Source organism: Olea europaea, unplaced genomic scaffold, assembly GCF_002742605.1.
Source record: "Olea europaea var. sylvestris unplaced genomic scaffold, O_europaea_v1 scaffold453, whole genome shotgun sequence".
NCBI classification, from domain to species: Eukaryota; Viridiplantae; Streptophyta; class Magnoliopsida; order Lamiales; family Oleaceae; genus Olea; species Olea europaea.
Genome location: NW_019262837.1, coordinates 114961 through 133889, shown reverse-complemented (window position 1 = coordinate 133889; position 18929 = coordinate 114961).

Genomic DNA, 18929 nt, shown 5'->3' with positions numbered 1-18929 from the left:
AGGTTGGAAAAATCTACACATACCCTCTACTTCCCGTTGTGCTTTTTTACCAAGACTAGGTTCGACACCCACTTCGGATAAGTCGATTCTTGAACAAAGCGATTGTTAATCAATTTTTTTACCTCATCTTTTAGGGCTAAATATCTTTCTGGGTTAAGGGCTCTCCTTTTTTTTCCGATGAAGGTTAACTTTTGAATCGATATTCAAATGGTGGCAACTAATCTTTGGATAAATACAAACCATGTCTCGTGCTTCCACGTGAAGACATCGAGGTTGTTATGCAAGAAACTTTTTAGCTCCTCCTTGACTACTTCAGGCAAGTACTTCCCAACCCACAATGATTTTGTATGATCCTGTGAGTCCATCATAAGGTCCTCTAGCTTCTCCACCGAAGCGGTTTGTGGTTCACAGTCAATTATGTGAAGGTCCAATTCATTATAATTAGCTGCTTGTTCAGTAGTTCTCCCTTCCTTAGGGGTTGACTATACTTCGAACATAGTCTCTTCTTCAGAAGCGTCTATCATTTAAACGTAATTTCCTTATTTAGGGTTTTGCTCTTGTACAGGGTCATCGACATCATCAATGACCATTAGAATGACATTGACATCCCTTGGCTTAGCTTTCTGATAGAGTTGGAATATCATTCCTTGGCACTTTGTTGGTCACCTCTGATCGTGGCTATTCCATTTTCTATTGGGTACTTCCTACATAGATGGTGAATGGAAGTGATAGTCCAAAGTTCCCTTAAAGCCGGTTTTCCAAATATTTTGCGATAAGCGGAGCGGTGACCTACAACAAAAAATTCCATGAAGTGGTGGGCTATCAGAGGAGCAATTTCCATTTCTATTCCAAAGTAATTTTACCTTGTGGGATAATGATGTCTCCAGTAAAATCGTACAAAGGAGAGTTTATTGGAGTTACCTCATGGTCATATCTATCTTATCAAATGTGGCTCCAAATATGACGTTGACTGAGCTTCTGTTGCCTACCATCTTTCTTTTAAGACCGTTTGTGGCCACCACAACTCTTACAACCAAGGCATCACAATGTGGATAGGGATACCCATGGCATTATCTTGTGTGAACGTGATTGGTTGAACTCCTCTTTCAGTAGAGGGTTGGCTATTGCTAACTATGAAGCCCTCCATTGGGGATTTTTGGCATCCCTAAAATAGTTCCTTTGGGCATTCCTAGACTCTCTCCCAACATAAGGACCTCCAAAAATGGTGTCAATTTCTCAAATAGGTTCGCGTCCAACATTGGTTAGGTTGTTTCTTCTTTACATTCAACTTTCCATAGGCCTTTCCCTATCGTCTCACCTTCGCTGGGTGTTGCTCCTATTGGAGCAACCTGCACCATCATTCCTAGGTCACTGATCCTACCTTGGGTTTTCATCTTTGTGGGTGGTTGTGTCTTCTTTGAATGTTCGGGTAATTTACGATGTCCTTACATCCTTAGGTGTTGTGGCTGTAGGAATGGTGGTACATGAAGTAGAGGGATACTTCATCCCTATTTCTAGGCCTAGCACCTTGTCCCTATCTTATTCTGGTTGATGAGGTTGTTGATAAGGTCTCCCTTGATACATTTCTTCATTGGCAGCTACCTCTTCGTAAACCAAAGTAGGGACCGCGTTTAGCGTTGCTATTGCTAATTCTTGCCCATGATTGAGGAGGGCTGATTGTTCGACTTGGTGGTCTATTAAATAAGAGACGGGACCTCATCCTCTTTGCAGTTGCAGAGGTGGGAGGCCTTGATTTGTCCTAGTCCGATGATCCCTCAAATTTTTCATTGATGATCTCCTGCCTTATCATTTCCAGCAAGGCATCAAAGCTAGCGAGGTCTTTGTTCTACACATCCTTTTAGAAGAGGGAGTTCATATATAGTCCTCCTCTTAGGGTTGTCAATGCCTTTCTATCTGTGACTACACACAATAGGTCATCTCATTAGTGAAGCAAGATAAAAAACTTTTTAAGGATTCTCTTGATTACTGCCTCATATCTTGGAGACCCTGTATTGGTCCCTCACCTTCTTTGCTTATGGCGAAGTATTTCAGGAAAACTTTTTTAAAGTTTGGCCAGCTTCGAATACTTCCTAGGGTGTACTAGATCTCATCTTCTCTACTCAGGGTTTGATGGAAAGCTCTGCATTTTATAGCAGGGATGGCTTCTCTGAGGCTCATATACATTTTGAAGCTGTTGAGATGCTTTGTTAGGTCACCTTTTCCATCATACTTGGGGATTTTAGGTAGCGTGAAGTGGTTCAAAATAAGTGCATTCTGAATTCTTTGTGAGAATGGAAAACTGTCATCATCGTCATCAAGGTCGCAGGACTTGTATAGCTCGTTAGAATCTTCATCTTCTCTGACTTGACTATCTGAAGGTAGCTGAGATGACCCTGCTCAATTCCTTGCCCGTTCTACTCTCATCTCTCACCTATTTTTAGGTGGAGGATTGATATTATGATAAATAAGCTCAACTTCCCTTTCAAATCGAGGCTCTTCTTGCAGCCTATTTTTAGGCTGTCCTCAGCTTAACCTGTCAAAGATGCTCACTGATCTCCTAGGCACGTCTTTCGGGAAATTGTTTGGAGGAAATAAAAAGGGACTTTGTGAGGTTGATTGTTGCAAAATTGGTGGAAATGTCCATCCCAGCTTCCCTTTCTTGAGGGATTCCTTCCACAGGGTGCTGTTGATATCTTATCATTTGGCTTTAGATCTCATCCTCTACATTGTGGTAGTTTCCTTGGAAAGATGTATTCTCCCAGGTTGTATATGGGAGAATTGGGTATCCTCTCTAAGCTTGCACATTTCTTAACAACTCCTGCATGGCGATGTTCTGTTGAGTTATGTTCCTCATATTTTCGTCCATGGAGGCCATTTTCCTGGTGAGCCTAGCAGCTACTCTAGACCCTTCCCTCGATCCACCTAGCCTATTTGGTTATAAATCTATGGTGAGATGCTGGGGCGATGTGCAAGGGCTCTCATTCTTCAGGGTGTTCCCTAGTCCTTCGAGGTGCCGCTTCCTCATTGCTAATACTCATTGTAGTGCTTCAAATTGTTCGGAGGTCAAACAATATTCTTTTTTTTTTCAAGAATTATGGTGGTGTTTTGAACAAATGACTCATGGTGATCCTTTTTTCAAGGATTTTCTCTTTTCTTCAAAGGCAAGAAATCTTTTCACACAAAACAATTGACTTTTCTTTACGGGTTTCTCATGGTTAACTGGAATCGTTCCCATAGACGATGCCAATCTGTTGACCACAAAAAAATGTGCCAACAAATGTCGGACCCATAAGTATGCATGTGGTCAATCCCCAACACGCTTTTGATTGGAACACCAACGAAAGTGAAGTAAGATGATAAATGAAACCTCTTCTGTAAATAATTCCACTAAAATATGAACAATTTTGATCCAAATAATTTTGTACTGAACTATCAACATGTAAAGAACAATGTAGTGTATGTAGAATTTCCTTATATGTTTGTTCATCCAAAAAACCATCCTTCATAGTGTTATAAGAGTTACTATTTATAGTATTCGGGCAGATGTGTTTACTGTTAGATCCAATCTACGTGGCTCTATCTAATAGACTGTAATCTTACATCATTCTGTCATACATTAATTACATTGATAACTTATATTGACAAGGGGTCAACCACCCTACTTTTCTAGACTGACAGGTTTGACACTTATTAATACAAACGTTACATCAATCATTCCTAAAAATATTTATCAAATCTGCCTCAAAGATAGCAAGCACTTCGGCTGTATAGAGCTTCGGATGCGTAGATGGCTTCTGCCTTGAAAGAAAGCACTTTGCCCTCTTCAATGGCAAGAAGTACCTCTGCTTTGTAAACGAGCACTTCGATTGCAAGGCAGTTCTGTCTTTCTTGTTTTGACTTGGTTGGCCACCAAATGTATGCATGTTGTGCCTCCACATGGAATTTATTGAGAGCCTTATATACAAGGAGTAACATTAACAAAAAGAGTTCAAATCAAATATTCTCAACATTGTTTAAACATATTCAAATGTCTTAGGAAAAATGGTTCCATACAATCCATCTCATTTAAGGAGCTAGTTAGAACTGATTGTTAAGATTGCTTCAAGTGGCAGTGGTGTAACTAAGGAACTCATGGGTAGGGAGTTTATCGGGAATGGTTCACCTATAAAGATGCATATGAGAGCCTCGTTACCTTTGTAACATTGCATAATTACTCTTCTTGATTATCATGTCTGTCTAAATTATGTATTAAAGTTGTATTGACTGCTTAATTAATATAATTATATTCATTTTGATTAATCATATTTTTTTATATTGAAATGTGCATTGAACGCTCAGGACAATCGACATGTCTATTAATTTAACTTCGATATGTTTATAATTTTAAAAAGTTTGAATTTAATGACATAAAACAATAATAATGAAGATGATGATGATGATGATGATGATGATGATTATTATTATTATTATTATTATTATTATTATTATTATTAGTTTAAATTGATTAATAACTAATTAAGAAATGTAGAATTTTGACCCGAATAGTAGAATATTGAATGGATTTGTAATTAGTTAATTAATATACATTATCTATCTACAATATATTAAAAGTAGGGATGGCGGAGAAACTTTTAAATACCAAATTTACCCTTGCATATTTAACTATACGCCCATTATACCCGTATAATTGGAATACATATTTAATTAGTATTTATCATTTGGTTTAGAATTAATATAATATAAGGAGTGAAATATTTATTTGATATTTATCATTTTGGATTGGAATTAATATAAGGACTGAAACTAACATTCAATTATATCAAAAACAAAAAAAAATAAAAATAAAAATAAAAAATCAATGACTTACCATTCAATTGACCATTTTGTGCTCACAATTTTTATTTTCCACCAACGAATCAATTTTATTCTTCATCAACAAAACCCTTATTAATCTTCATGATTTACATTATAATTCAAACAATGAGTTTTTATTTTTATCAATAGAGCAATTTTTAATCTTCATGCTTTATATTATAATTCATCCATTAAGTTATTATTCAATTGAGATTACAAATATTTTAAAGGTTGCATTAATATATTAATGAGGACATTCAATGAATAAATAAGAAATTACACACGGAAATTCAATGATTAACATTCAATTGATTTTTTTTCTTTACAATTTTTAATTTTTATCAACAAAGCCCTTATTACCAATTTAATTAATATTTATCATTTGATTTAGAATTAATATAAGTGGTGAAATATTTAATTGATATTTATCATTTGGGTTGGAATTAATATAAAGAGTGAAACTGACATTCAATTATTAAATAAATAGATAAATCAACGAAAATTTAGTGACTTGTCATTAATTGAGTATTTTGTTCTTACAATTTTTATTTTCCATCAATGCACATGCTTACTACTAGTACTGATATAGATGTAATTAATTTTACAATCAGTTAATTAATTTAATTATCTTTATATGGATACAATTATGTTGGCAATGCTTTGTATAGGAAAAAGGTCATAAAAACATTCTTACCCAAAAGTGCTCATTACATCTTCTGCCTATTTTTGCAAATTAGGCCAGGCACTACTCTTGAAGATATTAACCCCCATTTGGTGGTGATTAAAATCATATTCTAAATAGATTTTTATAAAAATTTGAAGAAAAGTGTACTTGAAAAATTATGGATCCATAAAATATGTGGCTAATATTAAATGCTGATTTTGATTTAGATTAAAAATCTAAACTTTAATCCCTAATAAACATTGACTAAGTTTTGTTCCTTTCTTAATATTATTATTTTCATCATTTTGAGAATTTATTTTAGGATTGATGTGGTGTAAAATAATTACATATTTAATTTATCATGTGAGAACTTTTGTATACTCTTATGGTATCTGTAAGATACTCTCTATTTTTAGAGTATCTTCAATAAACTCTTTATTTTTAAAGAGCATCTTACATATTATAGAGAACATCTTTAAATTTTTAGAGTCAAATTTTTTTTTTCACACCAATAATGCTCTCTATTTTAGCTTTTCATTATGCTTTTCTCAAGAAATGTTTATTGATTTCTCCTTATATTTTATTTGACGTAATTTTTAGATGTCAATAGTCAATCAATAAAATTATGGTTTGAAAAGTTCACGTAGAATATTGAAATTTGTGATTTATTAAATGCTATCATTTACATTAAAAATAGAGAGTGAGTTTATCTTTCTAAATTTGGAAAATCAAGCACACTCTCTATTTTAAAAAATTAAAATAGAGTGTCTTTTGAAACATATTCTTAAGCATTGACTTTTTAGAATAAAGAACATTTTATTTTAAGAGTCTCTTGAAGATGCTTTTAAATAACACATTTGACCATTTAGAAAGCATCTGTAATTTATTGAGTAAAAATTTATATAATACTTCAATAGTTTATTTATCTTTAACATTTAATTTACTATTCTCAATATATAATTATTATTTTTCTCTATCTTTTATTTACATCAACGTCCCTCAAAATTATTTTAGTTAGGTCTGTTGGTATCCAAACTCGCAAAACCAGCTCGAGCTTACCTTAATTTAAAAATGAGAGCTTGTGAATATTCAATAGTCACTTTAAAGAGGACGAGCTAGAAAATTGCCAAGTTAATTTGACCTATGATCTCTACCAAGCCAGGGCAGCTCTTAAAGTTAGGTCAACTCGGCCTATGACAGATTAGCTCTTCATGTTAGGTCAGCTCAGTCATACCTACCGTCATTTAGAAAACACCATCATTGCTTTACTGCCACTTGTGCCTTATCCATGATTTCATTGACTCCCACATGATCCTTCTCATAACAACACTTGGCACTCATGATGATTATGCCTTATTTACAACCAATCAAAGGTTTGCAATGATTACCCACCACCTTGACATCATCATAAGCTAAGTATATTGACCTTAAAGGACCAATCAAGAGTTAAAGAAGGCATGGGCAATGGGACAAAGTGAAAAGAAAGCATTATAGATAACTTTGGGAGGCCAATTGACTATTTTGGGAGTCTATAAATATGACCAAATGGTTTCCCAAAGGGAGGGATATGGATACACAACACACATTCTACAAGCTTTCATTTTAATACAAATTTCTCTTTTCTTTTATTATTTCAGAGTTTTGAAACACCTCAATCGGACATCAGAATAAAAAGATATGGTAAAAAGACTGAATGTTATGCAGTGCAATCGAAGCTAACGATAGCGCGCTCTCGTAGCGCTCAAGCGCTATGTTTATGATTTTTTTTTCTCAAAAGTCAACGTTCAGGTGCCCAATCATAGTGCCTAGGCGCCTCCTACCTTCAAGTAGTTTCAAGTGAAGTTCACCTTTTCAAAAAGCTTAACTCAACTAAAACTTTTCCAAGACTTGAAGAAGATGTAAATACATTTTTCTCAGACTTTTGGAGGAGATTCCACACATCGAGAAAAAAATACAACTTGAGATTGAGAGAGCAAATCAAATGGGAGAAAACACATAATCATCAAGATCAAAGAGCAAAAACAAGGGATTGAAGACTTTGAAGATTTTTGGTGCAAGATCAAATTCTTTCCATGATCAAGATTTCAAAATTCGGTTATGAACTCTATAACTTTTATTTTTCTTCCATTATTATGAATAGCTAAATTTATTATTAGGGAAACTAATGTAACCTTTTGAGACCCCTTTATTTCTTTTATTTTAGATTCAAGTTCATTTATTTATATGTGTTGATTTTAATTATGTTCTCAATGCTTTGAATTCTCTGGCCAATTATTCAATGATTTCGTGAACAATAATTGCCTAGAGATGCGGATTATTTGTTTAGACCACACATTAAAATTCGATAGATTAATATAACGTATAGAGATACCTATATTAATTACTGCGGTCATAAATGAAATTTTAGAACTATTATTTCGTTTAACTAAGTTTGATTCACATAGAGATATGGAATTGAAGTACTTAAATAGGCTCAATGAGAGCTCGAGAGGGGTAAATTGAATACAATAGGAGAATTCGACCGAACACCACCTTAGATTTTATGAATCTTGATTTAAGACTTGAAGGTGATCAATAGATGAAATTGTTCCGCCCTAATATCAATTTATTATTTGAATTCTCAATTATTCTTTGTGTACATCCATGTATTGTTAGGTAGTTAGATTCTAAGTCATAACCAATCATTGTTCTTGTTTCTTTTTATCAAATAGAAGTTAAAAATAATTGAACCAATTGTTAAATAGTAGTCATCGTAGAAACGATATCCGGACTCTTAGGTCTACTTTGTTACTTGTTACGATCCATACACTTGCAGAAATAAAATTGAAAACAAGTTTTTGGCGCCCTTGTCGAGGACTATTTTTCTTTAATATTGGTTTGGTCATTTTCTACTTTTGTTTGATTTTTTTCTTTTACTTTTTTCTCTCTTTTCAATTGATCTACATGTTTTTCTTTGCTTCACTGACAATGAATGAAAAGAAGCAAGAGGTCAAAATTCCACAATGATTGATTCCAACTTAAATGAAGGTGACATGCTGTTTGGAGAATTCCTAATCAGACAAGAACTTAAAAGGTGGGGATATGATCAACCTATCGAATTTGATAAAGATGGTTGGCCGAAGGATTAAACATCAAATCAATTGTTTATCAAGAGATCAGGCCGACATGTGAATACTATGGTACATTTCATTATACTAAAAATTGCTCATATTTGGCAACTCCAGTGGAAGTGAGAGAACATATCTTCGATTATCCATATGAGGAATATTTTGATTACAGTGAAATAATTATGAGAGATATCATCATGCAGAAATGTAAAAAGATTGAAGATCAAATAATTCCAAATGAGCCAAATAACTTGTCGATGAAGGATTCCATTCAATCCAAGGAACTAACGACTAAAGATGCAGAACATGTGGAAATGGAAGAATTAATCATGAAGGAGCTAGATGAATTAGTTACATTCAATGAAGATGGGATCAGTGTTCAAATATCGAACTTCATTGAATTTGGGATTAAAGACGATGAGAAGATTGAAGTATTTTTGATTGAGTTCGAAGCGAGCAGTTTAAGCAGGTCATACCATATTCAAAAAGAAAATGTATGATTTTGGAAGACGTATGAGATATGGAACAAAGTCAAATTAAGCAAGCTAAGAATGAGCTACAGAGCCATATTAAAAGTGCCATGAAGCACTTGTGCAAAAGTCTAACTAAAGACTTTAAATTAAGCGCTTCTTGGGAGGCAACACAAGCTTTCTTATTTTATTTTATTTTATTTTCAAGTTATAGGATAATTTAGTTTATTTATTAGTCTATTTAGGAGTTATTACCCATATCCCTTCTACCATAGGTCTTTGATTAATTAAGTTCGTTATTAGATGTTTGAGCTAAGTAACCCTTATTCCATGAGTTTAATTTTTCAAATTTGATTTTCAGGAACATGACATCACAGAACACTCAAACCAACATGAACACGGAGAAAATGGGACAAATCTCAAGTTTAGGGGGGAGAATGTGGAAGAAGAGTCGATCAAATTCAACTCCAAGGCACCATAACATCATAGGCAATACGGACATTTTAGGAAAGCTTCCTCATTTTCCTTCAAATTTCACATTGAGGAAAATGTTTAGTTTTAAGTTTGGAGGGGGTGCATTATTAATTGCCTACCTAAATTTTTGTGTGAGTTGGACAGTTTGACTTACAATTACAATTTACTTTGAGATTTAGTGTTGATTTATGAACTGTGGATATGATGCATGCTAGATTAATTGAAGCTTAACTTTGCAAAACTTGATATTATACGTGCACTAGAATTGAGTTTGACACAGTGATGAAATGAGTTGATTCATTTGTTAGATAGGTTGATTTAATTTAACATAGAAGCTTTACCTAAACCATAGTAAATTTTTTATCCTTAGACCAAAGTTAGCATAGTTTGGGGGTGACTTTATAGTTGTAGGAAGATGTGGATGTGAATTTGGATTCCATGTATGAAAACTTATGTGTGGATTGTCTTAGACTAATATGATTAAAAAAAAGGCAAAAGTCTCAAGTTAGATGTCGGTTTGTTTGAATAAGTGTGTGATAGGAGCATTGCACTAATCAAGGCATATACATTTGAATTCTAAAAACTTTTCTTTGAAGTCATCACGACTCAAGTAATTAAGCTTGCAAGGGTATCTTCAAATCTGGTGCCCTAAAGTCATCTGACTTGGGAGTCATCGATTTAAAACTCGCTATAGGGGATATTTAGGAGGCAATCAAAGATGAAGCTACACTTGAAACAAAAATTGGTTCTCTTCGAAGCCTTTTTGACTCGGGCCAGTAAGTCTGTAAGAATGTTTAAAACCTGGTGCCCTAAAATCATCTGATTTGGGAGTCATCAGCCTAAGGCTTGCTACAGGGGTCATTTAGAAAGTTTAATGGAGAGAACGCAAAAAAAAAAAAAAAAAAAAAAACTTTTGAAAATCAGAAAAGACAAGTGCTAGAAAAGAGTAAAAGCACTAAATACCTTGGTTAAGCCCTAGCACTTATTTGAGGAAATTTAACTTTCGATAAAGGATAATTAACTAGTTGAGTCGTGGAGGTCGAAGCAGTCAAATAATTGGAGAATCCATATTCACTCAAGTGCTGGCTTGCAACTAGTAATGTCCACCTAAACTCAACAAGGTGAGGATAGTAATGAAATATTCAATCTTAGGTTACACATTGGGAATGAGTGAAAAAGTATACGTTTAGGGGTGTGTGAATCACACGAGAAAAGTAAGGATTTATTTGACCACAGAGGGTCGAGAATCGAAACAACTTGTGCAGTCATAGTTGATTACTTAATTCTTCACACACACATGTCGATTTTGCATTGGAAGAGTAGAGATTGGTTTGGTATTGAGTTGAAACATGTTTGTGAAATAAACATCAAAATCTCGAATCTTGAGGTAAAAAGCTTGTCCAACCAATTATCTTTTGCATGCTTGTATGTTCGTAATTATTTAGATGATAGTTTGAGGATAAACAAATGTTTAAGTTTGGCGTTATTTGATAAGTGTATTTTATAATTTATTCAAGGCTTTAAAATGACGATATTTAGTTGCTTCTCGGATGAATTATGGTCTAAATTATTGTATTTGGTGTTAAATAGGTAAAATTCAATGACGGTACAAGAAATTTAAGGAAATAGGCAAAAGTTGACAAAATTGGAGAAAATGGCTAAGTTGTAAGAGATCCAAAGTTTGGGGATTAAAGTGCAAGTACTCAAAAGTTGTGTCAGACCTCATGATGAAGATTCAAGAGTGCTCGGAGTCAATTGAATAAAGAAAGACATCAGAGGGATGAAATATAATCAAAGTATGATTACACATCAAGTTCCAACAAAAAAGTTAAAGTTGTAGCCCTTTGAGTTAGCTTTCCAACACATCTTGAATTGCCTCAATCGAACATCAAAAGAAAAAGTTATGGTAAAAAGACTGAATGTGTCCAGTGTAATTGAAGCTGAAAACAGTGCCCAAGCACTATCCTACAGCGCCCAAGTGCAATGTTTCTAATTTTTTTTCCTGAAAGTCAGCGCTCAAATGCCCAATCGCAACACCTAGGTGCCCCGCTGCCGTCAATTAGGGTTTTCAAATAAAATTCATCTTTTTAAAAAGTCCAATTCAACTAAAACTCCTCCAAGACTTGAAGAAGATATAAATACAATTTTCTCGGACTTTTGGAGGAGATTCCACACATTAAAATACAACTTGATATTGAGATAGTAAGATCAAATGGGAGAAAAAACATAATCATCAAGATTAAAGAGCAAAAAGCAAAAGCTAAGGATTGAATAAGATTCTTTGTGCAAGATCCAATTCCTTCAATGATCAAGATTTCAAAACCTGGTTATGAACTCTATAACTTTTATTTTTCTTCCATTATCATGAATAGCTAAATTTATTATTAGGGCAAACAATGAAACCTTTTGAGACCCTTTATTTCTTTTACTCTAGATTCAAGTTCCTTTATGTATATGTGTTGATTTTAATTATGTTCTCAATACTTTGAATTCTCTGACTAATTATTCAATGATTTCGTGAACAATAATTACGTAGAGATGTGGATTATTTGTTTAGACAACATATTAAAATCCGGTAAACTAATATAATGTATAGAGATACTTATATTAGTTACTATAGTCATAAATGAATTCTTAGAACTATTATTTCATTTAACTAAGTTTGATTCACATAGAGATATGGAATTAAAGTAGTTAAATAGGCTCAATGAAAACTTGAGAGGGGTAAATTGAATACAATAGGAAAATTTGACCGAACACTACCTTAGATTTTATAAATATTGATTTAAGACTTAAAGGTGATCAATAGGTGAAATTGTTCCGCCCTAATATCAATTTATCATTTGAATCCTCAATTATTCTTTGTGTACATCCACGTATTATTAGATAGTTAGATTCAAAATCAAAATCAATCATTGTTCTTGTTTCTTTTTATCAAATAGAAGTTAGGAAAATTTGAATCAATTGTTAAATAGTAGTCCTCGTGGGAACGATGTCCAGACGCTTAGGTCCACTTTATTATTTGTTATGATCCATACACTTGTGAAAATAAAATTGACAACAAGACCCAAGTCTTATTCTTTTCTAGTGAAAGCATTTCATCTTTCTTTGCTGCAAGCCAGAAACTTGCATTTTTTTCCCTCCAATGGCCTCTTCATAAGAGTTAGGCTCATTATTTAAGAAATTTTACAACTAACTGCAACAACAAGAACAAATTCATTGTATATTGATGGGTCTTATTTCCTTTCTTACTCTATCCCTAACTAGATGGTAATCTTCTAAGGGATTTACATGTAGATTAGATTCAAGTTCAGTGACTAGTACAGGTTCGGTAATAGTATCCTATTCCCGAATAGGCTCCACTTGTTATCTGATCATCATTTCTAGGATTTAAATCAGCTTGAAAAGGTTCAAATTGCGTAAAAGATGTATTTTGATCAATATCAAAAATAGAAATTCCTTTTTTCTTTAGTGCAGAGCATGTCCATCTCATTAAATATAACATTTCTACTTATTATGACTTTATAGCCTCCTTGATCCTTCAACCAGATTCTATAACTTTTAACACCTTCACCATATCCTAAGAAAATACCTTTAATATACCTAGGTTCCAGTTTTCCTTCATTTTAGTGTGCATATGCAACACGGCCTAAGATCTTTATTTTGGAATAATCAATACGATGACCACTCTAAACATGATTAGGTGTATTATAATTCAAGGATTTTGTGGGACACTTATTTATTAGATATGAGACAGTTTTAACAGTTTCTACCCAAAAGAGTTTTGGAAGACCTGAGCTTATCAACGTCCATCTCACCTTTTCTAATAAAGTTCTATTCATCCTTTCAGCTAGCCTATGTTGTTGTGAAGTATAGGAGACGACCTATGTCTAGGGATCCCATTATTTTTATAGAAATTATCAAACTCTTCATTGCAAAATTCAAAGCCATTATCAGTTCTAAGAACTTTAACATTCTTGATTACTTGATTTTCAATGAGAGTTTTCCAAGCTATAAAGTTTTAGAAGGTGTCAAATTTATTTTTCAAAAGAGTGACTTAAGTTTTCTTTTAAAAATCATCAAAATAAGAATGTAATGTTTAAAACTAGAATAGGTACTTACAATAACTAGTCCCCACATATCAGCATGTAGGTAATCAAGAATAGAATTTGATTTATGAGTACTAGTAGTAAAAGGTAATTTCTTTTGCTTTCCATAGATACAGTGTTCACAAAAAAACAAATTTTCAATCGCTTCATTTCCTAAAAGGCCTTGTTTCTTAAGAATGTGTAAATTCTTGTGACTAATATGTCCAAGTCTTTTGTGTCAAATTTTAGATTTATCAGATTGGGAAATTGTAGCAGCATTAGACTAATTTAGTAAGGGTAAAGCTTTCAAAACATAGATCCCATTTGATTTTTCAACATGAATAACTTTTGCAAAATTCTTTTGAAGTGTTAAAATGCCTTTATTTACGATTGTACAAAACCTTCATTATCAAGTGTACCTAAAGAGATTAAATTTCTCTTTAAGTTAGGAATGTATCTGATTTTATTCAAACATCACATTCCTAGTTTTTAGTTTTAAAACAATCTCACCAATTCTTTTGATTTTACAAGAAAAATCATTTCCCATTATCACTTGTCCTCCATTAATTTCCAAAAAACCAATATATGAAAAGAATACCCTAAATTAAAAATCCTTTCATCATTGACTGAGGATTGATGGGTCATGTAGACTTGTCCATTAGAGGCTGCAACTTCTTTATAAGCTATGGTTGCTCTACTTTCAACTTTATTGATATTTTTCAATTCATCAATTCTCTTGACACAGTCTTTTATAAAATGTCCCATTTTTTCTACAACAGTAACATTTCTTTCCTTTAAACTTATTATTATTGTTATTGAATTTGAATTTGCTCTTGTAAGAATTTCCAGAATATTCTTTTGGTTTTCCAAAAATTTTATTTAAGAAATTGTTATTGTTTTTCTTAAAGGAATTATTTCCTTTAATATTGTAACCAACTCCAATAGTGAGGGTTTTTAATTCACTTTCGAATTCAGATTCTTTACTCCTTAAAGAACAAACAATAATATCCATAGCAATGGAAGTTCTTCCATATTCAAGGGCATTTTTCAATTCCTTATATCTTGCATGTAAGGATGATAATAAGGCTACAAATTGCTGATCATCAGAAAGAGTCTCACCACTATGGGTAAGATCTTGAAATAATTTATTAACTCTGTCAAGATTCATTTCAAGATCACAATTTGGATCAAACTTGAAACAGAAAAATTGTTTCCACAAGTAATATTTATTGGAAGAGTCTTAGTTTTATAAAGGGATTCTAGCTTAGTCCATATTTCTGCAACAGTCTCAGTGTTCCATATTTCTCTAATGACACTGTTAGATAAATGCAAGAAAATCGTGCTCCATGCAATTTCACCTTGTTCAGTTTTTTTTGTTATGAGCAATTTCTTTACCCCCATAACCTCCCCTAAGTTCCCACATAACCTCTAATCATGGTCTAGGACAAGAGAGGAAAAAGATGGCAAGAAAATATAGTGAAATTTGTATGTAAAAATGCAACAAAACTGGTAAGGCGCTACAATAGAATGCATTTATATTGTGGATAATAATATTTTTCCATTGTTATCGAGGAATTCGGGACATAAGTAGGAAAGTGATTCAATCACACAATGAGCTTGAAATTCATCATTTCAAGTAAGAATTCTTGAACTAAATTTATGTTCAAGCATGATACGATTTCTTTCATTTTGTTCAAAATATTTCAGCAAGTACAAGGAGATCTTCGTGTTATTACAATGGATATGCAATAAAATCATTCAAAACGTAACAAATAATTAAGAAATATTGCACTAAGAGAGGATCATTATTAGCAATAAGTCTATATTCACAGAATCCTAAAAGTGAATTCCAATTTTAAATGAAAATTTGAAATTTTAGATAAGAGGGTTGGGGGAACATACGCAATACGTAGCATAATAGGAGCACAATTCTTCTTGACAATTAGACCTCTGAGCTTCTTCTTGCATTTCTCAATAGCCTTCCAATACTTCTCACTCACATTTGGATACGACTTCACCATTTTTCAGCGTTGCTGCAATTGTTTTTCACAAAATCACACAATTCAAATAACCATCTTGTAAAAATAAATAAATAAACATGAGCATTCATACAAAAACTTTGGGTCCACCTGTTTAGAAAATCACATAAAAATAAGGGGAAAATTTCGTAAATCCACGCATATACAGGAAATCGGCCAAATGAAAATGAACCCTTTGGTGGAGGTGTGATGGTGAGGTTTCAGCTTCTTAAAGCCATTCGCACCATTTTGAATCACATCAGGATGTCCCTCTGAGAATGAAAAAAATGATGCATTATAAACAAAGCCAACAAGGGTATTTGAATTCTTGTGAACGAAACTGTACATAAACAGTATTAACATTGGGCAATTTGTATCATTGATCAATCTACTTCTAAACCAAGAATCAAGAAATAATCACGTAGCAGCTGCACTGCGCTGGCTTGATGTTGCTATGAAGGTAAGCATCTTATTCTATTATTAGGGACCCCCTCTTTATCGAGGTTGAGCGGAAATCATCTTGTATGCAAATGGCTCTTTACCTACTAATGAACAGAGCTCTTATGTGATATAATCTCAACATATTTTTCCCTGATTTTCTGCATTGATGTTTAAATATGATTTCATGCTAATCCTAGCTGTGTCTTTCCTAGGAAATAATAGGCCTTATGACATTTTTCATGAAGTTAATATATTGTGCTAAGTACCAGTTTATCTTTTATCAAACTAAGTTATGGTTTATTTTTTTACCGGTGGAGGTGGATGAGAGAACGTCATTTTCAAAGGCCGTGGTACTAGTTGAGTGAATGATGTGGCCAGCAGCTAAGAAGAAACAAGAATGAACCCTCCCGCCCTAATCACTTCCACAGCAAATGCTTCGTCACCATATTTGGTTCTTTTGTGTGAGAGGATGGCAGTGGGTAGAGGAATAGTATCGATTAAGAAGAGTGTGGAGACCTGAAGATCAAAGAGTTGGATGGATAGTTTTTGAGTTTGAGTGTGAAAATGGAAATGAGGTGATATTGGGTGAAGATTTAAAAAAAATAAATTGGGTGACGATAGGAAATCGTGACACGTGTCTAGCCTAAGTTAGACTCTTTTATATATCTAGGATATTGTTTTAAATAGTAACGATCTCCTAAGCACCATATTTAGTTTATGCTAAGCATCATGCTTAATTGGCAGACTAAGCATTAGGAGATCAAGTCCGTTGTTTTAATACATTTTCTTTAATTTTTATATTTATAATCTTAACATTTACACGACAACAATTTTGGAAAATCAAAATATAACTTTCATAATTGAAATAATATAATGAAGTTAACACTACATTTTAAAGTTAATGATCCAAAAATATGAAAATATAAATATATTCAATTTCATCGGACAATGAATAAGTAACACTAATATTCAGTATTACTCTTTGCAATCACGTATGCATCCTTTTGTATACAAACTTGAGCCGAGTTTTCTATTTCGTCATAGATTTTATTGAAATTAAGGGTGTTTCCAAATTATCCATCCATCAAAAACTGCATAATTGAAAGGTTGAAGACATGCACTGCAATTTCGCCTTTCCTAAATTTCAAGAGAAAGAAAAAGGATCGTCAATCACAATAGTTGAATAAAAAAGAAGGCATGTAATAATAGAATTCTATTAAGAGTAACCAAAATGATAGTTGAAACTTTTGGATAAATTTATAAGGTGCACATAAACCCGCGAGCAATTTCAAGTCGTCACTTGAAAATAACAAGAAATCAACGCTAAAAATAAGTTTCGCAACAAAGTAATAAAACCCCTCAGATTTGCAGTAGGCAAGAACGAATGTGTCAGATTGCATTTCACCATCAGAAGCCCCATGGTTTTTGTCCCCAACAGGTTATTCTGCAGAGGAAAAAATTACTTGTATTAATACCACCAGCTATTAACTCAAAAAAGTATGGGAACAAAAAAAAAAAAAAAAAAAAAAAAAAAAAAAAAAAAAAGAACAAAAAAGTATGGGAACAATGTCTATGGTCAGTAGTCAGCAATCAAAATCAGTAAATAGAAAACATAAGGAACATAGTACTATTGTCGATTGTCCAAACTAGCATAGAGAATAGCATTATGGACAGTGTAAAAGCGCATAGGGACTACGAGAAATCAGACACGGCAAACAATGAAAATGGCCGAATATACAAGAATACAACATCTTCCGAAATAAAACGGAGGAAGAAAGTCATTCACAAAAGTTAACCTTCACCATACTTAACTGGAACATTAAACTTATCCCCATATTAATTTTTATCTAAAATCAGTTACTTTCAAGGATCGACAAGTAAAACAAGCATATTTGCTCAGTCAACTTAACCAAAAGTCTAATATACAATCTCGTCACTCCCAAACTCTATGTCCACTCTCATCCCTTTGAATTTTATAACATTCTTTAGTAGCCAAAAAACCCAAAAAGCAGTTAAAACCACATACTGATAATTGATAAATCGCTTCAGTTTTTTTCCATTAACAAAACCATCATAATACTGAGACAAAAGACAACAGATCAAATTCAGTTCCCAATAATAGCTTGTTCCAACCTTTGAGGTCAACTTACAGTGCAATAAAATATAAACCAATTTGATATCAATAGGTTCTTACTCGAATCAAGCATTCAGTCAGTTCTCACCCAGACCACATCACTCATGTTCACATTCGTCTATATGCAAATTATTTGCTTATTACATTCTTTGGTTACGGATAACAGTCCACATCATTCATCATTTGCAACTGTCTAAACACAATATCATGTCATCGTTTCTTGGAAGGTAACAATGATCTCTTTCAGTACCTAAACTCTCAAAAACGAAACACATGGTAAAGGCAAGAACTGTAATATTTATTTCTTCTGGCTAACCTAGCAACCTCAGTCTCCCGAGACCAACAAGCACCAATAGAAAGTTATTATCTTTACAGAAAAATAAGCAATATAAATAAGTCAATGAAAGGCAGGTAAGACAACTTACAGCATGAATTTGTTGATCTCTAATGGCTCTTGATGACTCTATTCAGAACAACTCCACAGCGCAAGCAAGGGAGTACATTGTACGCTTTGGAAATCGCAATATCATATCGATGCAATAGATCAAAGAAATAAAAATCCTTGGTATTGTGATTATAACATAGTATGACACAAAAAATATGCAGAAAAATGTGATCCTCGCTCGGATGAAAAGCATAAAATTTGAAGTCCCTGAAGTCACGATAAAAATAAAAATAT